Source organism: Phoenix dactylifera, chromosome 1 (assembly GCF_051530095.1).
Source record: "Phoenix dactylifera cultivar Ajwa chromosome 1, Ajwa_hap1_PhDact_Kaust_v1.1, whole genome shotgun sequence".
NCBI classification, from domain to species: domain Eukaryota; kingdom Viridiplantae; phylum Streptophyta; class Magnoliopsida; order Arecales; family Arecaceae; genus Phoenix; species Phoenix dactylifera.
In genome coordinates, this window is record NC_143190.1 from 416617 (window position 1) to 422477 (window position 5861).

Genomic DNA, 5861 nt, shown 5'->3' on the forward strand with positions numbered 1-5861 from the left:
GCATCCTCATCTCTGACAACGGTCGCCAGTTTGACAACATTCATTTTAGAGAATTCTGCTCCGAGCTTGGCATTGACCACCGCTTCACCTCGGTCGCGCACCCTCAGACGAACGGAGAAATCGAGGTAACAAACTGTACTATTTTGCAGGGGCTCAAAGCTAGGCTCGACAAATCCAAAGGACAATGGGTCGAAGACCTATACAATGTCCTGTGGGCTTACCGGACTACGTTCCGCGTCCCCACCGGCGAGACTCCCTTCAACCTAACATATGGGACGGAGGCTGTCATCCCACTGGAGATTGGACTTCCTTCTCCGAGAGTCGAACATCACGATGCCAGCTCCAACTCCTCGCAGCTCAGAAGCAACCTTGACCTAATCGAGGAAACAAAGGAGGCCGCCCGAGTTCGCATGGCGAGGTACCAGCAAAAGACAGCTCAGTACTACAACGCCAGGGTCAAAGTCAAATCTTTCAGACCAACTGAGAAGTGCTGAAGAGCTGAAGAGCTGAAGCCTCCCGACCAACTGAGCAAGAAAAGCTGACCCCGAACTGGGAAGGACCTTACCGGGTCACGCGCATCCGCCGACCCGGAACTTATAAGTTAGAGTCCCTAGACGGGACTCCCATTCCACGAAGCTGGAGCTCTGAAAATCTCCACGTGTACCACCAGTAGAACCCCAAGGGGTCCCCCATTATTCAACTATGAATTTCATTTTATGAATTTCATTTTATGATGGTCTGCGTACTTATTTCAAGCTCACCAATTCTCCTGATTATCTCATGGTACCAGGTTTACTCTCCTCCCCTGACCGCGGTTCGGATGCCCCGATGTCTCGGGATGATGGAGTACCTACGTGGACTACCTGAAGATGTTCGTGAGCTCGCGATGCGTTCTCCATCAACCAACGAGCTCGCGATGCGTTCTCCATCAACCAACGAGCTCGGCTCGTTCTCCATCGGCCAACGAGCTCGGCTCGTTCTCCTATCCTGAGACGTCAGGATGCCCCAATATATTGGGATGCCCCGATACGTCGGGATGCCCCGATACGTCGGGATGCCCCGAGACGTCGGGATGCGCTCTACACCAACCAACGAGCTCGGCTCGTTCTCCATCGACTTCCACCGACGAGCTCGGCTCGTTCTCCATCGACCAACGAGCTCGGCTCGTTCTCCATCGGCCAACGAGCTCGGCTCGTTCTCCTACTCTGACCACGGTCAGGATGCCCCGAGACGTCGGGATGCCCCGATACTTCGGGATGCCCCGAGACGTCGGGATGCCCCGATACGTTCGGATGCCTCGAGACGTCGAGATGCGGTCTTCACTGACCAAACGAGCTCGGCTCGTTCTCCATCGACTTCAACCGACGAGCTCGGCCCGTTCTCCATCGGCCAACGAGCTCGGCTCGTTCTCCTACCCCGACTACGGCCGGGATGCCTCGAGACGTCGAGATGCCCCGATACATCGGGATGCTTCGAGACGTCGAGATGCCCCAATACATTGGGATGCGGTCTTCACCGACCAACGAGCTCGGCTCGTTCTCCATCGACTTCCACTGACGAGCTCGACTCGTTCTCCATCGGCCAACGAGCTCGGCTCGTTCTCCTACCCCGACTACGGCCGGGATGCCTCGAGACGTCGAGATGCCCCGATACATCGGGATGCCTCGAGACGTCGAGATGCCCCAATACATTGGGATGCGGTCTTTACCGACCAACGAGCTCGGCTCGTTCTCCATCGACTTCCACCGACGAGCTCGGCTCGTTCTCCATCGGCCAACGAGCTCGGCTCGTTCTCCTACCCCGACTACGGCCGGGATGCCTCGAGACGTTGAGATGCCCCGATACATCGGGATGCCTCGAGACGTCAAGATGCCCCAATACATTGGGATGCGGTCTTCACCGACCAACGAGCTCGGCTCGTTCTCCATCGACTTCCACCGACGAGCTCGGCTTGTTCTCCATCGACTTCAACCGACGAGCTCGGCTCGCTCTCCATCGACTTCAGCCAACGAGCTCGGCTCGTTCTCCTACCCCGACCACGGTCGGGATGCCCCGATACTTCGGGATGCGGTCTTCGTCGACCAACGAGCTCGGCTCGTTCTCCAGAGGAGCGTCTTCAGTCGCCTCGGCGTAAGAACGCTCACGGTACCAGGTACCCCCTTTATTTAATGTTTTTACATTATCTCGTTAATCCTTGGATTTCTCTTTGCCGACGTCCTCAAAGAACGGACCCCGAGCAGAGGAGCGTCTTCAGTCGCCTCGGCGTAAGAACGCTCACGGTACCAGGTACCCCCTTTATTTAATGTTTTTACATTATCTCGTTAATCCTTGGATTTCTCTCTGCCGACGTCTTCAAAGAACGGACCCCGAGCAGAGGAGCATCTTCAGTCGCCTCGGCGAAAAAACGATCATGGTACCAGGTACCCATTTATTTAATATCTTTACATTGTTTTATTCTTGGATTTCTCTCTGCCGATGTCCTCAAAGAGTGGACTCCGAGCAGAGCGTCTTCAGTCGCCTCGGCGTGAAAATGCTCACGATACCAGCAAACTTAGTTTATACTAAGCTCGGTGAATCCCCGTCACGAGCTGACGAGCATTCAACCCATTCGTTGGAAACGAATCCGGTCCGCCCTGGCAACTCGAGGCTCAGACCCAAAGTTCACTAACTTTGATAAAAAGTTAAAGTCCAAGTGACCCTCCTAGAGCTTGGCCGGATTCTGGGTTAGGCTCGGGAAGACTCCCCGAGCCCAAACACCCTAAGCGCAAGTATTGCTGTACTGCTAGTCGAAAGACCGAGCAATAGAGCTCGGCCAGCCGAGCCTAAACGCAAGCCCTGTGGCGAATAACGTTCGGGCCATAGAGCCCATACCCTTGGAGCCTAAAGAGGATCCAAGCAGAGAAACCTAAGTCTACCACAAACACTTGCGAGCTGAGAAAAATATATATATTCATCCCAAAAAGCCCGTAGGCTAAGTACAAGGATTCGGGCTCGGCCCCTACAAATGTGTGGACCATCCCGACTTGACAAAAAACAACAAAAATTACACTTAAGGCTCGAGCTCGACTACTTCGGCTTCGGCAGCATCGGAAGCGGCTGGCTCAGCAGTCGGGACCTCTTCAACGGCCTCGACAGCAACAGGAGCAGCCTCGGGGGCGACCTCGGTGACTTCGGGGACGGCTTCGGCCGCCTCGGCCAGACCTCTCTGGTCGGCCTCCGAAGTCTCTGCCTCCGCCTCTGGTCTCTCGACCCCTGCTCCCGGTTTGAGCAGGTTCACGTCGAAGTCCGGAAGGAGCCGCCGCAGCTGGTTGCGGAAATCCCGGAAGCCCTGAATCAGCCCGTTCACACCCTCCTCTTCTAGGAGGTCGCGAAACTCCTCCGACTCGCGAAAGAGCTTCACCGCATTTTGGGCTTGCTCCCGAGCCTCGTGGTACGCGGCCTTCCGCTCGAGATTCCTTATTTCCCGCTCGAGCTCTAAGTGTCGGAGGCGGGCATTCCCCACCTCCTGCTCGCGGGAGGCCAGCGCCAGCTCGGCCTCGGCCAAACGGGCCTCTACGGCGCGCACCTCGGACCTTGCCAGTGTATGCGCGCCCTTCTCCTCATCGAGCTCGGCGGTTAGAGCTCGAATTTCGTCCTCGGCTGCTCCTACTCTTGCTTGGAGCGCCTGACGCTCAGCCTCGGAGGCCTGGCACCTCGCCTCGGCCTCCTCATACCCACGCTGATATTTCCGGGCCCGCTCCCGGTAGTCTTGGACGACATGCATCAGCGTTTCCGTCTCGTGCAAATGCTGTAAAAAAGACGTGAAAAAACATAAGCCGCTACGAGTAAAAACTCTCGTAAATTACACAGACGGAAAAACAAACTTACCCGGACGGCGTTGCAGAGAGTAGCGTCCATGAAAGCATTATAGCTCATGGACCGTATCCTGGCCTGGTCGGCCGGGAGCAGCGCGACCCGAAATACTTCGCGTGCCACTCGAGGGTTGTCGAGGGCTGAATCGCCCTCGAATACCGACCAGACGGGTGCAAGGGGCACCCGCTCCCCCGAGCCTGATGGGCCCGGAAGGTCAGCATCAGCTGGCCTGGGCGGAGCCGACCCCGAGGCTCCCTGACTGCTCCCCGGCTCGGAGCTAGAGGGATGGGGTCGGACAAGCGGCCGATCTGACTGCCGCATGACTGAAGGAGGGCGCGCAAGCGCGAGACTCGCGGGACTCCTCCCCTGGTCGGCAACTGGAGCATCCTGCCGACCAGGAATTTGCGCCAATGGCACCGGGCATGGGAGCACCACCGAAGCTCCCCGGGGGCCCGTGCCCCTGAAATCCGCGCCATCCCTCCGACCAGCGTCGGAGTGCGTGGGGCGAGAAGGGCCCGCCTCAGCCACTGCTGTCGCCGGGGGAGCCGAGGTCGCCGAGATTTTTGCTTTCTTCCTCGGCTCGGTGGGCTCGCCCGAGAGCTCGGCTGCCCTCTTTTGGAAGCGGGCATAGAGGACCTCACTCTTGGTCACCATCTTTGCGATATCTGCAAAGGCGAGCAGGATTAGAACATTAGAACAATAATAAAACGAAAAAGACACCTTGCTACTGTTCTTACCATGGGGACGCGCCAAGCTCAAGCCCACGTTCACTAGAGCATCCTCACTTATGAGGCCGTTCAGTAAAATGCCGTCTCCGAGGCCGCGGATGGTGTCGACGATCCCCTGCTCATGTGGAGAGAGCCGGGAGGCTTGTTGATAGACCTAAGCTGGGTCGGTCTCCACCTAGGGTCGTACCCCCACGACCGTTCAGAATCTAGGAAGAAGAATTTCTTCTTCCAGTCATGAATAGACGAAGGGGCACCATGAAAGAGTGGCCGACCCGCCCGAAGGGCGATATAAAGCCACTCTCCGTCTCCCGGATTCGACTTCAAAATAAAAAGCCGCCGGAAAACGTTGACAGAGGCCGGAATCCCGTGCAGTAAGCACAGCGACAGGAAACCGATCCCTGTCCTCCAGGCATTCGGAGCAAGTTGTGCCGGAACCAGTTGGTATACCGTCAACAACTCATTCACGAAGCCGTGAAGAGGAAATCGTAGGCCGGCCCAGAGTGATTCTAGATACACTCCAATCCGGCCTACGGGAGGATCGGTTACCTGATCCCCCCGCATGGCGGGTTCCAAACGGAACCCTTGAAGAGGGAAAAACCACTCTTCGGTCATCTCGACCTCCAGGACGCTCATGGTGGACTCGACTTCGCTTGGAATAGAACCCATTATAGGGAAGAAAGGGATTAGGAAGAAAAATGGAACCTGTGGAAGATGCCGGAGAAAGAGAACTTCGGGCTGAAAAAACTAAGAGGAAGAAGGCAATAAGAAAGAGGACGAAAGGCCAGGGGAGAGTTTATATAGACCTCCCCAACGGCCCAGATCAGCGAGAAAAACGTTGTATCCCGTTTAGATGACAACACGAATCAGCCCGAAAGACAGAGCGCCGTATTAAATTTAGGTTGATGCTTCGGACACCGAAGTGCCCTATCGGATCGTGTGGCCCCATCATGAGCCCACGACGCGAGGACGCTTTGGAGAAAGCGTCCCAATAATGAGATATTTTCGGAAAGGAGGAAACGCCGCCTATTAAAAGCACCTCGAAGCGTCCGATAATTCGAAACGCGCAATAAATTAAAATTTTCGGAATCCATAATGACCCAGCTAAAAATACTTCCCGCGCTCAAGCTGGTAGCCAGCTGGAACTCGGAAGTCGGGGGGTAGTGTTGGGGGAAAAACCCCAGTTATGCTGCCTCGGAGGCGCTCGGTCAAAAGGCACTCGACTAAAGAGCGCCGACCAGAAGAGTGCCAAGTAGGGACGCTCGGCTAGAAAGAGCCGACCAG